The sequence below is a fragment of the Dipodomys ordii genome, unplaced genomic scaffold (assembly GCF_000151885.1).
Source record: "Dipodomys ordii isolate 6190 unplaced genomic scaffold, Dord_2.0 Scaffold39, whole genome shotgun sequence".
In the NCBI taxonomy this organism is placed as follows: domain Eukaryota; kingdom Metazoa; phylum Chordata; class Mammalia; order Rodentia; family Heteromyidae; genus Dipodomys; species Dipodomys ordii.
In genome coordinates, this window is record NW_012267255.1 from 224,648 (window position 1) to 236,532 (window position 11,885).

At 43.3% G+C, this 11,885-nt stretch overlaps 1 protein-coding gene across 1 annotated transcript in view; it reads right to left on the bottom strand.

The window, feature by feature from the left end:
* The window catches only part of Usp33 (ubiquitin specific peptidase 33), a 67,846-nt gene extending 67,678 nt beyond the window's left edge, over positions 1-168 (bottom strand). Inside the window, exon 1 of the mRNA XM_013018333.1 lies at positions 1-168. The gene's annotated coding sequence lies outside the window, so the exon portion shown is untranslated.
* Positions 169-11,885: the final 11,717 nt, after the last annotated feature.

Here is an 11,885-nt window from a genome sequence, read left to right on the forward strand (position 1 = left end):
GCCTTCCCAACGGGCCCCGCCAGCGCGGCCACCGAGGTCTGCAGCGGCCCCTCCGCACAGCCCTCCTTTACGGCCCCGGCCTCCAATCCTAGCGGGGGCGAGTCGGGAAGACAGAGAAAGGCTCCGCAGCGTAGCCCGCAGGCTCCCCGCCTCCGAGCCTGCCACTTCCCTCACCAGCTGCGGCTCCTTCCGGTGTCTCCGCGCCGCTGCAGGCGTCTAGGGCAGGCAGGGAGGGGCGGGGACGGGGCGGGGCCGCGAGGAGGCCCGCCCCGGGGCGGGGCCAGAGCCGGGCCCAGGTGTCCAGCTCGGCTGGAGCTCATGGCTTTTGATCGCAGCCAGTTGGTCTCCCACCGCAAGGGCCGAGGGTTAAGACGTTAGGGCCATCTGCGGCTTTTACACGTATTGTCCCTCTCTTCCTTAGTCGTGCACGACTATCACAGGATCTGGCTCACTGCGTTCCAAAATGCAGGAGGGGCTGCCCCCCCCTCACCCCCCCACTATCCCCCCCAGTAAGGCCTCAGGTTTACGACCTTGTGCAAAAAAGTTTAAGATTCACCTCAATTGGATTCTTCTTTCCCTTCTCCTTTAGGCATGGGTTCTCCGGAAGCAATTGTGTTTCTTTTTCCATGTATGCAGAGAAGAAATTCATCTCCTTTATCTTCCCCTAGGCCAAAATCAAGATGATCAAATGAAATATTTATTGAAACTTGGTATCTGCTTAGTGCCTACGGCACTGGAGGAGACTGCTTTATACTTTTGTAAGTTTATTGGATTGATTTTAGAATATGTGGGGGGAAAAAAACATTAAGTTAACGACAGAATCATGTTAGCTGGATATGATAGTACATTCCTGTAATTCCAATACTTGGGAGATAAAAGCAGTAGGATCATGAGTTGGTCTACATCAGAAAACCTTGTCTCAAAAAAAAAAGAAAAAAGTTGAATTGACCTTTCTTTGTTTCAATATTGGAGCATGTATCTATTGTGGAGGATGTTCAATCTTTTACAAGAATAGATTGAAAAAATATGGGGCTTTTACTTGCACGTATTTTTTTTGGGGGGTCCGGTCGTGGGGCCTGAACTCTGGGCCTGGGCACTGCCCCTCAGCTCTTCAGCTCAAGGCTAGCGTTCTACCACTTGAGCCACAGCGCCACTTCCGGATTTTTCTTTCTGCTTATGTGGTGCTGAGGAATCGAACCCAGGGCCTCGAGCATGCAAGGCAAGCGCTCTACCACTGAGCCACCTTCCCAGCCCTACTTGCACGTATTTTCATGGTAAAAAAAAATGGACAATATTAACCATAATACAACATTCTACATAGGGCTCTTCACAGAGGCTTAGTTATCACCATAATGATCATGCATTGGGGATGTGAGAGAGAATGGCAGGCATCCATAATGCTGCCCCTCCTCCCTTTATTTTTACCTATTTCAAAATATTGCATTTACATGCTCCAAACTACCATTTACATGTTCCAAACTACAATGTCTTAATGTTGAAATATTAATATAATACTCCTGTATAAAATATAAGGGATGGGGCTGGGAAGGTGTGGCTCAGTGGTAGAGCACTTGCCTTGCATGCCTGAGGCCCTAGGTTCGATTCCTCAGCACCACATAAGCAAAAAAGAAAAAAGCCAGAAGTGGTTCTGTGGCTCAAGTGGTAGAGTGCTAGCCTTGAGCTGAAGAGTTGAAGGACAGCGCCCAAGCCCAGAGTTCAGGCCCCATGACTAGACCAAAATAATAATAATAATAAAATATAAGGGATAAGGGCCAGATGGCTGACAGTATTTCAGTTTAAAGCCAGCCCAGGAAAACTAATCTGAGAATCTTCCATCCAATTGACTAGCAAAAAGCCAGAACTAAGGGCATGGCTCAAGTGGTACATATAGCGCCAGTCTTGAGAAGAAAAAAATCCCAACAAAACACAGATTTTAAAAAAGATAAAGTTCACTCCTGAAATCCTAGCTACTCAGGAGGCTGAGATCTGTGAGGATCGAGGTTCAAAGTCAGTCCAGGCAGGAAAGTCTGTGAAACTCTTATTTCCAATAAACCACCAGAAAACTGGAAGTGGTGCAGTAGCTTAAGTGGTAGAGCGCTACCCTTGAGCTGAAGAGCTGAGGGACAGCACTCAGGCCCAGAGTTGAAGCCCCACTACCAACAACAACAACAACAAAAGATAAAGTATAAGAGAATGATCACCATAATTTCTTTCCCAATGACTTGTAACAATGTACTTACAAACTCTCTGACTTAAATAAGTTTATTTTTATAAAGACAATGATTCTAAAGTTTTTCATCTTTCCTATACTTGCTATAAGCAGGCATATGCTATCTAATTAAAAATTATATATAGTTATATATACATTTATATTTAATTTATGGCTTCAAAATAAAAGGTATTTTATAATGAGTGAGAAAATGAGTTACCTTTTCAATGTATATGTATGTATATACATACATATACAAATATACCTGTATATGTATATGTAGTCAGTCTGGCCTTGCTTTGAACTTTGATCCTCAGATATCAGCTTCTTGAGTAGCTAGGATTATAGGCATGAATCATGGCACCTGGCTCAAAATACATATTTTTAAAGGGGGGTCATCAGAAGAGTAGCACAGCATTAGAGTGTGTACGTAGCATTTGTTCAGCTTGAGTTAGATTCCCCAGTAAGCTGGAGTGGGGAGAGAGAGGGAGGAGAGGAGGAGAGGGAGAGAGAAAGGGAGAGATTGAGGTTGATTTTTTTGCTGTGCTGGCATTGGACTGAAGGGATCTTTCTGCCTCAGCCTCCCTAGCAGCTAGGACTATGGGCAGGTGTGCTAGTAACATTGTCCCCAGGCAAAGTATTATATACATTTTGATATTCATGTGTCTGAGACTAAGTCTTTTTGAGGTACTGAGGTTTGAACTCAGAGTCTTGCTTCCAGCCAAGTTTTTCACTGATTACTTTTAGAGCAGGATTTCATTTCACCTGAGGAGAATGAACTGTGATCCACCTACTTTTAGGCTTCCTGTCTTCACTGGGATCACAGGTTTCTTCCACTACATCAAGCTTCTCTGTGGGGATGGATGGAATCTTGTGGACTTTTCAGCCTGGGCTGGCCTGGAACCACAATCCTCCCAATCCCAGCCTGACAAGTAGCTTCAGATAAGAGGTGTACATTATTGCACCTATTGGTTGAGGAGGGAATCTCATAAAGTTTTCTGCCTGGGCTTGCCTTGAACTGTGATCCTCCTATTCTCAGCCAAGATTGGCTAGAATTTCCTGTGTGAGACACTGGTGCCCAGCCTGAGTAAGCTTTTGCAAATGCTGTGTCTCTCAACTTCTTCCCAGATAACTCCTAATAGGTATTACCTGTTAAACATTGTCCTCTTCACCACATCTTTCCCTTTTTATACCTTATTTTTCTTTATAAAATATAATTTTATTGTTATTATTAAGGTGTTATACAGAGGGGTTACATGTTTCCATTTCCTGGAACTCATTTCAATAAATAGTATTTAAGTATTCAATAGTGTTATGCCTTTCCTAAGAGTATTCTCCTTTAGTCTCATTGTTGGTATGTGAATGCCTAGAGGCCTCTCTACATTATCATATCCAGTTGTATTTTAGATCTAGCTTCCACATATGAAAAAAAAATGTGCTATTTGTCTCTGAGCTTAGCTTACCTCACTGAACATGATTTGTTCTAGGTCCATCCATTTCCTTGCAAATGACATAATCTTTTTCTTTCTGATGGATTACATTCTATTGTATATAAGTACCACATTTAAAAAATCTGTTCATCAATTATAGGGCATATGAACTGTTTCCATAATTAGGCTTTTGTGAACAGCAATGGACATGATTGTACAAATGTCTTCACAGTATCCTGCTTGTCATGCTCTGGGTAGATGCCCAAGAGTGCTATGGCTGGGTCTTAGGAAAGTTCTATATTTCAATTTCTGAGGAACCGCCAGACTGCCATCCAGAATGGTTGTACTAGTTTACTTTCCCACCAGCAATGCAATAGGATTCCTTTTTTCCCCCACATCCTTGCCAGCATTTGTGGTCATTCAAGATCTCTGTGTTGGCCAGTCTAACTGGGGTGAGATGGAACCCCAAAGTTGTACCCTATTTCCTATGTCAAAGAATTTATTAAATGTTTAATGATTTTAAAATTGTTATGCTCAATGAGATTGGTGACTGTCTTGTTCAAAAAGTCCAAGAAGTTTTGAAAGATAAAAATATCTGTTCTACAAGATGTTATGTTGAAAATGAACTTTACAACTTTGTCAAGGGGTGGAGGGGGCAGGGATGGGAAGGATGGAAAGGGGAAACAAAGGAGGAGGCAACAATGCTTGATAAGAAATACACTCATTACCTTGCCCATGTAATTGTAATCCCCTCCTTATGGTATTTTCACAATATAAATAAATAAATAAATAAAATACCTGTTCTTTGTCGTCTTGGGGTATTTTGTCCCCCAGGTGGGTGTTGGATGACATCCCTGAAGAGACTGGTGGAAGAAAGAATTGGTCACAATCTGTTTTAATGATGTGTTTCATACAAAAAGGTCCAAAACATCATTAGTGCTATTCTTGAACCTGAATTTAAACTGAGGCCTTAAAATATGTTTTCAGTTATAAGTGCCAGATAAACTTTTGTTCTTAGGTGGCTAAAAAAGCTTGATTTATCAGCGTGCAAAAGGAAACCACTTTTATTGTCTCTCAGTGCGGTCCCTAGAAATCTCTGAGGATCCCTTTCTACTCCTAGGACAAAATCTTAAAGTCTTTAGTTTTTCCAGTCACCACTGTATAATTTAAGACTCCTCCAGTCATTTTTCCAGTGGTAAACAAATGAACTTTTCCCTTTCCTGTTGAAAGACCTGTCTAGTAGCATGTCAAAAATCTCAAACTTGCCAGGTGCTGGTGGCTCACACCTATAATCCTTACTACTCAGAAGGCTGAGATCTGAGGATCATGGCTCAAAGCCAGCCCGAGCAGGAAAAGCCATGAGACTTTTATCTCCAATAAACCACTAGAAAATCAGAAGTGGTGCTGCTATAGCTCAAGTGGTAGAGTGCTTGCCTTGAGCTGAAAAGCTGAGGGGCAGCTCCCAGGCCCAGAGTTCAAGCCCCACAACAAGAAAGAAAGAAAGAAAGAAAGAAAGAAAGAAAGAAAGAAAGAAAGAAAGAAAGAAAGAAAGAAAGAAAGAAAGAAAGAAAGAAAGAAAGAGAAAGGAAGGAAGGGAAAGAAAGAAAGAAAGAAAAAAAGAAAGAAAGAAAGAAAGAAAGAAAGGAAGGAAGGAAGGAAGGAAGGAAAGAAGGAAGGAAGGAAAAAACTCTTAAACTTTTACACTTCAAAAATTTATTGCTCAGCCGGGCACTGGTGGCTCAAGCCTGTAATCCTAGCTACTCAGGAGGCTAAGATCTGAGGATCGCGGTTCAAAGCCAGTCCGGGCAGGAAAGACCGTGAGACTCCTATCTCCAATAAACCACCAGAAAACCGGAAGTGGCACTGTGGCTCAAGTGGTAGAGAGCTCGCCTTGAGCTGAAAAGCTGAGGGACAGTGCCCAAGGCCAGAGTTCAAGCCCCACGACTGACAAAAAAAAAAAATATTGCTCAGGCTAATGACTTTTTTTTTTCATTTTTGCACTTCTTTGTGCTAGAGAAGATAAGCACGGGGCTGGAGTGGTCTTGGCCTGATATCAGGGTTCCCCTTGGAGCATCGCTTTGGTTCATCACTGGGATGCTCTCACCTACAATTGCATGGCGGAGCAATGTACTCTCTGACTATCCACTTCTGATATTCACTTTGGTCTTCTGATTCTCAGGAATCCATCCCTAATGGGAATCATTTCACTCACAAACTAGTCTTCTTAAACATTTATTCATTCTCTCTTACTCCCTTTCTCCCTCCCTCCCTTCCCTCTCTCCTGGTTTGGGAGATCAAAAATAGAACCTCAGCAAGGTCATGCCTCTAATCCTAAACTATTCAGGCTAAGATCCAAGGTCTGGTTCAAAACCAGACCAGGCAGAAAAGTTCGTGAGAATATTATCTCCAATTAACCAGAGAAAATTTAGAAATGGAGCTGTGGCTCAAGTAGTATAGTGCCAACCTTGGGCGAAAAAGCCAAGTGAGAGTGCGAGGCTCTGGGACGAAGGCCCAGTACTGGCACACACGCACACACATGCTTGTGCAAGTGGGTGCACACACACACACACACACACACACATGCACACAAAGTTTTTTTTATTTTATTTTTTATTTATTTATTTTTTTTGGGTCCTGTCCTGAGGCCTGAACTCTGGGCCTGGGCACTGCCCCTCAGCTCTTCAGCTCAAGGCTAGCACTCTACCACTTGAGCACAGCACCACTTCCGGCTTTTTTCTTTTTGCCTATGTGGTGCTGAGGAATCGAACCCAGGGCCTCATGCATGCAAGGCAAGCGCTCTACCACTGAGCCACCTTCCCAGCCCCACAAATGATCTTTAAACCCCTCAAACTTGGCTTGGGAAAAGGGGGGGTCACCTATTTTTCACACTCATAATGGTAGCATAATTTGGATGTGGACATATTTGGCATTGAAATTTGAAACCACCACCAAGACTTCATTGCCATCTGTTCATTTGTTGAGTAATGGCTTGGGTTGCTCTAGCTCAGGGCTTCTAAAAATTGTCACTGCTGACATTTTGGACTGAATAATTGTTTGCTATGGGGGATGGTTCCTGTGCATTGTAGGCTCCTCCAGAATGTTACAGTAGCATCGTGGGTTTTTTTTGTTTTTGTTTTTTTAATTTTCTTGTCAAGGTGATGGACAGAAAGGTTACAGTTACATAAGTAAGGTAGTGAGTCCATTTCTTGTCGAACTTGTTACCTCCTCCCTCATTTTTTTCCCCTTTCCCTTCCCCCTGGCAGTAGCATCTTTAGCCTTTAGCTCCATCCATGCCAAAGGTCCCCCCTCCCAGTGGTGACAAACATAAATATCTTCAGACATTATGAAATATTTCTTAGGAGCCAAATCAGTGGAAAAACAGTGGTCAAGCTGGTGCTTTTCAAAAATGTGTGTGTGTGTGTGTGTGTGTGTGTGTGTGTGTTGGTACAGACAGTTGAACTCAGAGTCTGAGTGCTATCTGTTAGTTATTTGTTTGTTTTTCATTCAAGGCTGGTGCTGTACCACTTGAGCCATAGCTCCACATCCAGATTTTTTGTGGTTAATTGGAAATAAGAATCTCATAGACTTTACTCCTTGGGCTGGTTTTGAACCCTAATCCTCAGATCTCAGACTCCTGAACAGCTAGGATTACAGGTATGAGTTACCAGCACCTGACCTACTCTCTCTCTCTCTATCCCTCTCTTCCCTTCTTTTTCTTTCTTTTCTTCCTTCCTTTTTCACCCTTCTTTTCTTCCTTTCCTTCCTTCATCCCTCCCTCCCTTTCTCTATTTCTCTTTTTTCTTCCTTCCTCTCTCTTTCTTCCTTCCTTTCTTTCTTCCTTTCTTCCTTCCTTTCTTCCTTTCTTTCTTCCTTCCTTCCTTTCTTTCTTTCTTTCTGTTGGTCATGAGGCCTGAACTCTGGGCCTGGGTGCTGTCCCTTCACTTCAGTTCAAGGCAAGCGCTCTACCATTTAAACTACTACTTCCAGCTTTTTCTGTTTATGTGGTGCTGAGGAGTTGAACCCAGGGCCTCATGCAGGCAAGGCAAGCACTCTACCACTGAGCCACCTTCCCAGCCCATCTTCTTTCCTTCTTTCCTTCCTTCCTTCCTTCCTTCTTTCCTTCCTTCCTCCCTTCCTCCCTTCCTTCATTTCTCTCTTTCTTTCTTTTGATAATTAGATCAGATTACTCAAAATTATAATACACTAATCAATAAACATAATGCTTGCAATTAGTTTGCAGCAGGGATCACTGTCTTGGCTAAGACACTTGAAGGACATAATCTGGGGCTTAGCAGTTGAGATCTACCTTTAGCAAAACAAGAAAAAAACAAAAAGAAGATTTTTTTTTTTGGTTCATGGAATTCAAGGAAAAGCCCAAACTAGAAATTCCACAAACATTGCTAGACCTTCCTCATGTTCTCTTCACTACTCCTTACTTTGCTTACAGTTTTCTCAGAAAAAAAAAGTCACTAGTTAAAAAAAGTCCTAGATGGGCTGGGAAGGTGGCTCAGTGGTAGAGCTCTAGCCTTGAGCTGAAGAGCTGAGGGACAGTGCCCAGGCCCAGAGTTCAGGCCCCAAGACCCGACCCCCCCCCAAAAAAAAAAAGTCCTAGAGATTAACTTTATTGACTTCATTGACTTCATTTGGATCAAGGGCTTATCTAAAAGCATTCTGCTCAAAGGGCAAGGTCATGAAAAAACAAGAGTAATCAAAAGATAAGTGGATCAAAGGAACACCCAATGTCATAAATAGCAAATACTGACTTAAATTCTGAGTAAGAAAATTTCCGATGGACAAGTGCAAAAAAAGGATAAGGAAGTGCCTCTGCAGTAGAGTGCCTGCCTGACCAGCACACTGGAGGTCCCTAGCCTCCACACCTGTCCTTGAGGGCATAATTTACAATCCTTTTTCTTTCTTTTATTTTTGTTGAGGGGCTTAAACTCTGGGCTTGGGTGCTATCCCTCAGCTCTATCAGCTCAAGGCGAGAGCTCCTACAGCTTGAGCCTCAATGCCACTTCTGGCTTTCTAGTAGTTTATTGGAGATAAGAGTCGCGGAGCGGGGTGGGGGGTGGGGGGCTGGGAAGGTGGCTCAGTAGTAGAGCGCTTGTCTTGCATGCATAAGGCCCTGGGTTCCATTCCTCAGCACCACATAAGCAGAAAAGGCCGGTAGTGGTTCTGTGTCTTAAGTGGTAGAGCGCTAGCCTTGAGCTGAAGAGTTGAGGGCCAAGGCCCAGGCCAAGAGTTCAGGCTCCATAACCAAAAAAAGCCCCGGCTTTTTTTAAATCTCAGCCTCCTGAGTAGCTAGGATTACAGCCCAGTTTACAGTCCTTTGTCTTGAAAGGCAAAACATTTGCTTGTGCCTCTCCTACTCGATGTTGCTTTCTTTATATAGGCAATGCCCTTTGAAATCAATTTCTCTCCCTCTCTCCTTCCCTCCCTCTCCTTTCCTTTTTCTCTCTCCCTTTCTCTCTCTTCTTCCCTAGAGGAAACAGTGGCTTGCATGTGTAATCCTAGCTACTTGGAGCTGAGAAGATTGTAGTTCTAGGCCATCCCAAGCAAAAATAAATTTCACTTGACACCTATCAACCCATAGTGTGGCATCATATCCTAGCTATCTAAGGAGCTGAGGTTGAGAGGATTGAGTTCAAAATCAGCCTAGACCAGAACAAATCTGTAAGACTCCATGTCAAATGAAGAAGCTGTTTCATTGTATGAGACCATCCTTCAGGCTGTATCAGCAAGCAAAAAATAGAAAGATCATGGCTAGGTGTACATATAGGCAGAAAGCAAGACCCTATCTCAAAAATAACCAGTGAAAAACAATAAGGACTGGATGTGTCACTCAGCAGTAGAGTGCCTGCCTAATAAGCATGAGACCATGAGTACAGGCCTCAGTAATACAAAAAAAAAAAAAAACCACTTGTTCTTAGACTTTTGGGCTTTTCTAGGCTATTAGGACTTTTCTTTGTGTTGTATTCTAGAACACATTCTCTAGTGATGTTATTATGCTGATTATACAATGTTTTGTAATATCATTATTATATATGTTTCCATTTCTACTCATCCTCGTATTTTTAGTACTTAGTATGGTATCTGGCACAGTGAAGGAAATGAGCAAATTTATAACTTTCGTATTTAAAAAATGAGAACATATGGAAAAGGTTAAGGTTTTTAATTTGGAAATGTTTCTAACTTGCAGTGACACAGCAATTTGTCTTTTACTTTTCAAATTTTTCATCATTTAAATACCTAGACAACAGATGCAGATTTTTTTCAAACTAATTTTGTGTGTGTGTGTGTGTACACATGCACGTGTGTGCACGCGCGTGCGCACACATCCACCTGAGCATGCCAGTACTGGGGCTTGATCTCAAAACCTCACACTACTAATTTTCTGCTCACAAGTTGTACTCTCTACCACCTGAGTCAGACCTCCACTTCTGGCTTTTTGCGGGCTAATTGGAGATAGAAGTCAAGATCTTGGATTTTTCTGCTCTGTGTCTGTTAATGGTGTGATCCTGAGATCTCAGCCTTCTAGGTAGCTAGGATGACAGGTGTGAGCCACCAGCATCTGTGCAGAAGTTCTTAATTTGGAATTTGCGATTGGTGTCTGGAGTTTGAAATTGCATCTATAACATGCACATGCATATATTGACATAAACATATGTAGACATCCATATATAAGCACAGAATTCTATGATTTAATTTTAATAGCGATAAAATCATACAGAAAATTTAATACGGTAGCAGCTTTCTATGTGCATTTTTCCCCTTTGGTAAATACTGCATAGTTCTCATCAGATTTGCAGAACCATACCAGATCCTATAAAAGATACGAAAATACGATACTAATTAGTGATCGGTGCGTACAATACAATCCCAGTTTTTGTATACATCTAGCCTGGCAGAAGCCGCTACCCTGAACAAAAATGGCGCGAGCTGCTTCCCACGCAGCCCCCCCACGTAGGAAGGCAAGGAGGTCCCCTCCACTTTCCCTTCACCTTCCACTCCTGACCCCGGAAGCACTCCATCTGCAGCAGCCGGCCTGCGGCGAGCACCGGGCTGCGGCGGGGCAGCGGGTGTGGGGCGGCCGCGCTGGGCCGGGGGTGCCAGGTACGGGGGCTTGTAGCCGGAGAGACGTAGCGGGGGACGGGGCGGGGCGGGGCGGGGCTCCATCCGTGGGGTCTACCCCTCCCCCTGAACGCGCCCTCCCGAGACCGGGGCGAGGGCCACAGGAGGGAGCGCAGAGGCTGTGGGCTCGCCCCGGGGGAGGGGGCGGGAGCCCCGGGAGGAGATCGGGGTTCGCACCCGGGTGGAGATTTGGGGTGTGGAAGGTGACGCCTCTTTGCAGGTGCTTTCAGGGCGGGCACCAAGCGGTTTGTGGCCTCTGGTCTCCTTTCTGGTTGGAATTGTTGGACTGGCTCTGCTTGAAGTAGACCTTTAAGACAATAACAATAATAATAATGATGATAACAGCAACAACAACAGTTGTAGCTAAGCATTTTGGCACACTTAAAACATCTTTCCTTTGTATAGATTTGCCTTGGTAGTTCAGGGTTTCTGTCCTGCTTGCTAAAGTCAAAATTGTAGACTAGAATTTTAAGGCTACTTAATATGCAAACCCACGTTATGACTCGTTTAACCCTCAGTGGTTGGAATGGAAAGAATCGAGTACTGTAGTACAGTATTTGGGGTGACAGTGTAAAATCCCTTTTCCAAATTTGCATAATAGTTGTTATTTTTTGTGGTATTTCTGTAACCAAGTGAATTATCTAGTTTTGCAACATCACTCTGTTAATCATGCATACATTTGGAATTAGCTTCCTCATTGATATTCAATAAAAACGAGTTAGGGTATGTAGAATGCATGAGGCCCTGGGTTCAAGCCACAGTAATGGCAAACACATAACAAAAACAAACAACAATAAAAATCAAGCAAATAGTACCCTGCTAGACTTCCTACACCCCTGGTTATTTTCCACATGGAGACTTTTTCACTAGCCTGTTTCATCATGATTTCCTCAACGGTTCTCAGGAGTGTGTCTATATCATAGTTGATTGGTTGAAGTTAAACTATTGAAATGGACTCTACAAGTTGTGATGAGAACAGAGTAAGGAGACACTGCAGAGTAGGTGACACTGCAGTGTCACCAGTAAAGTTATGGACAGTGTGCCCCACACTAAAAGGGATTACTATCCCTGATTTGAAAGAAAACCACTACTTAAAGGTGTTGACACCTTCCATA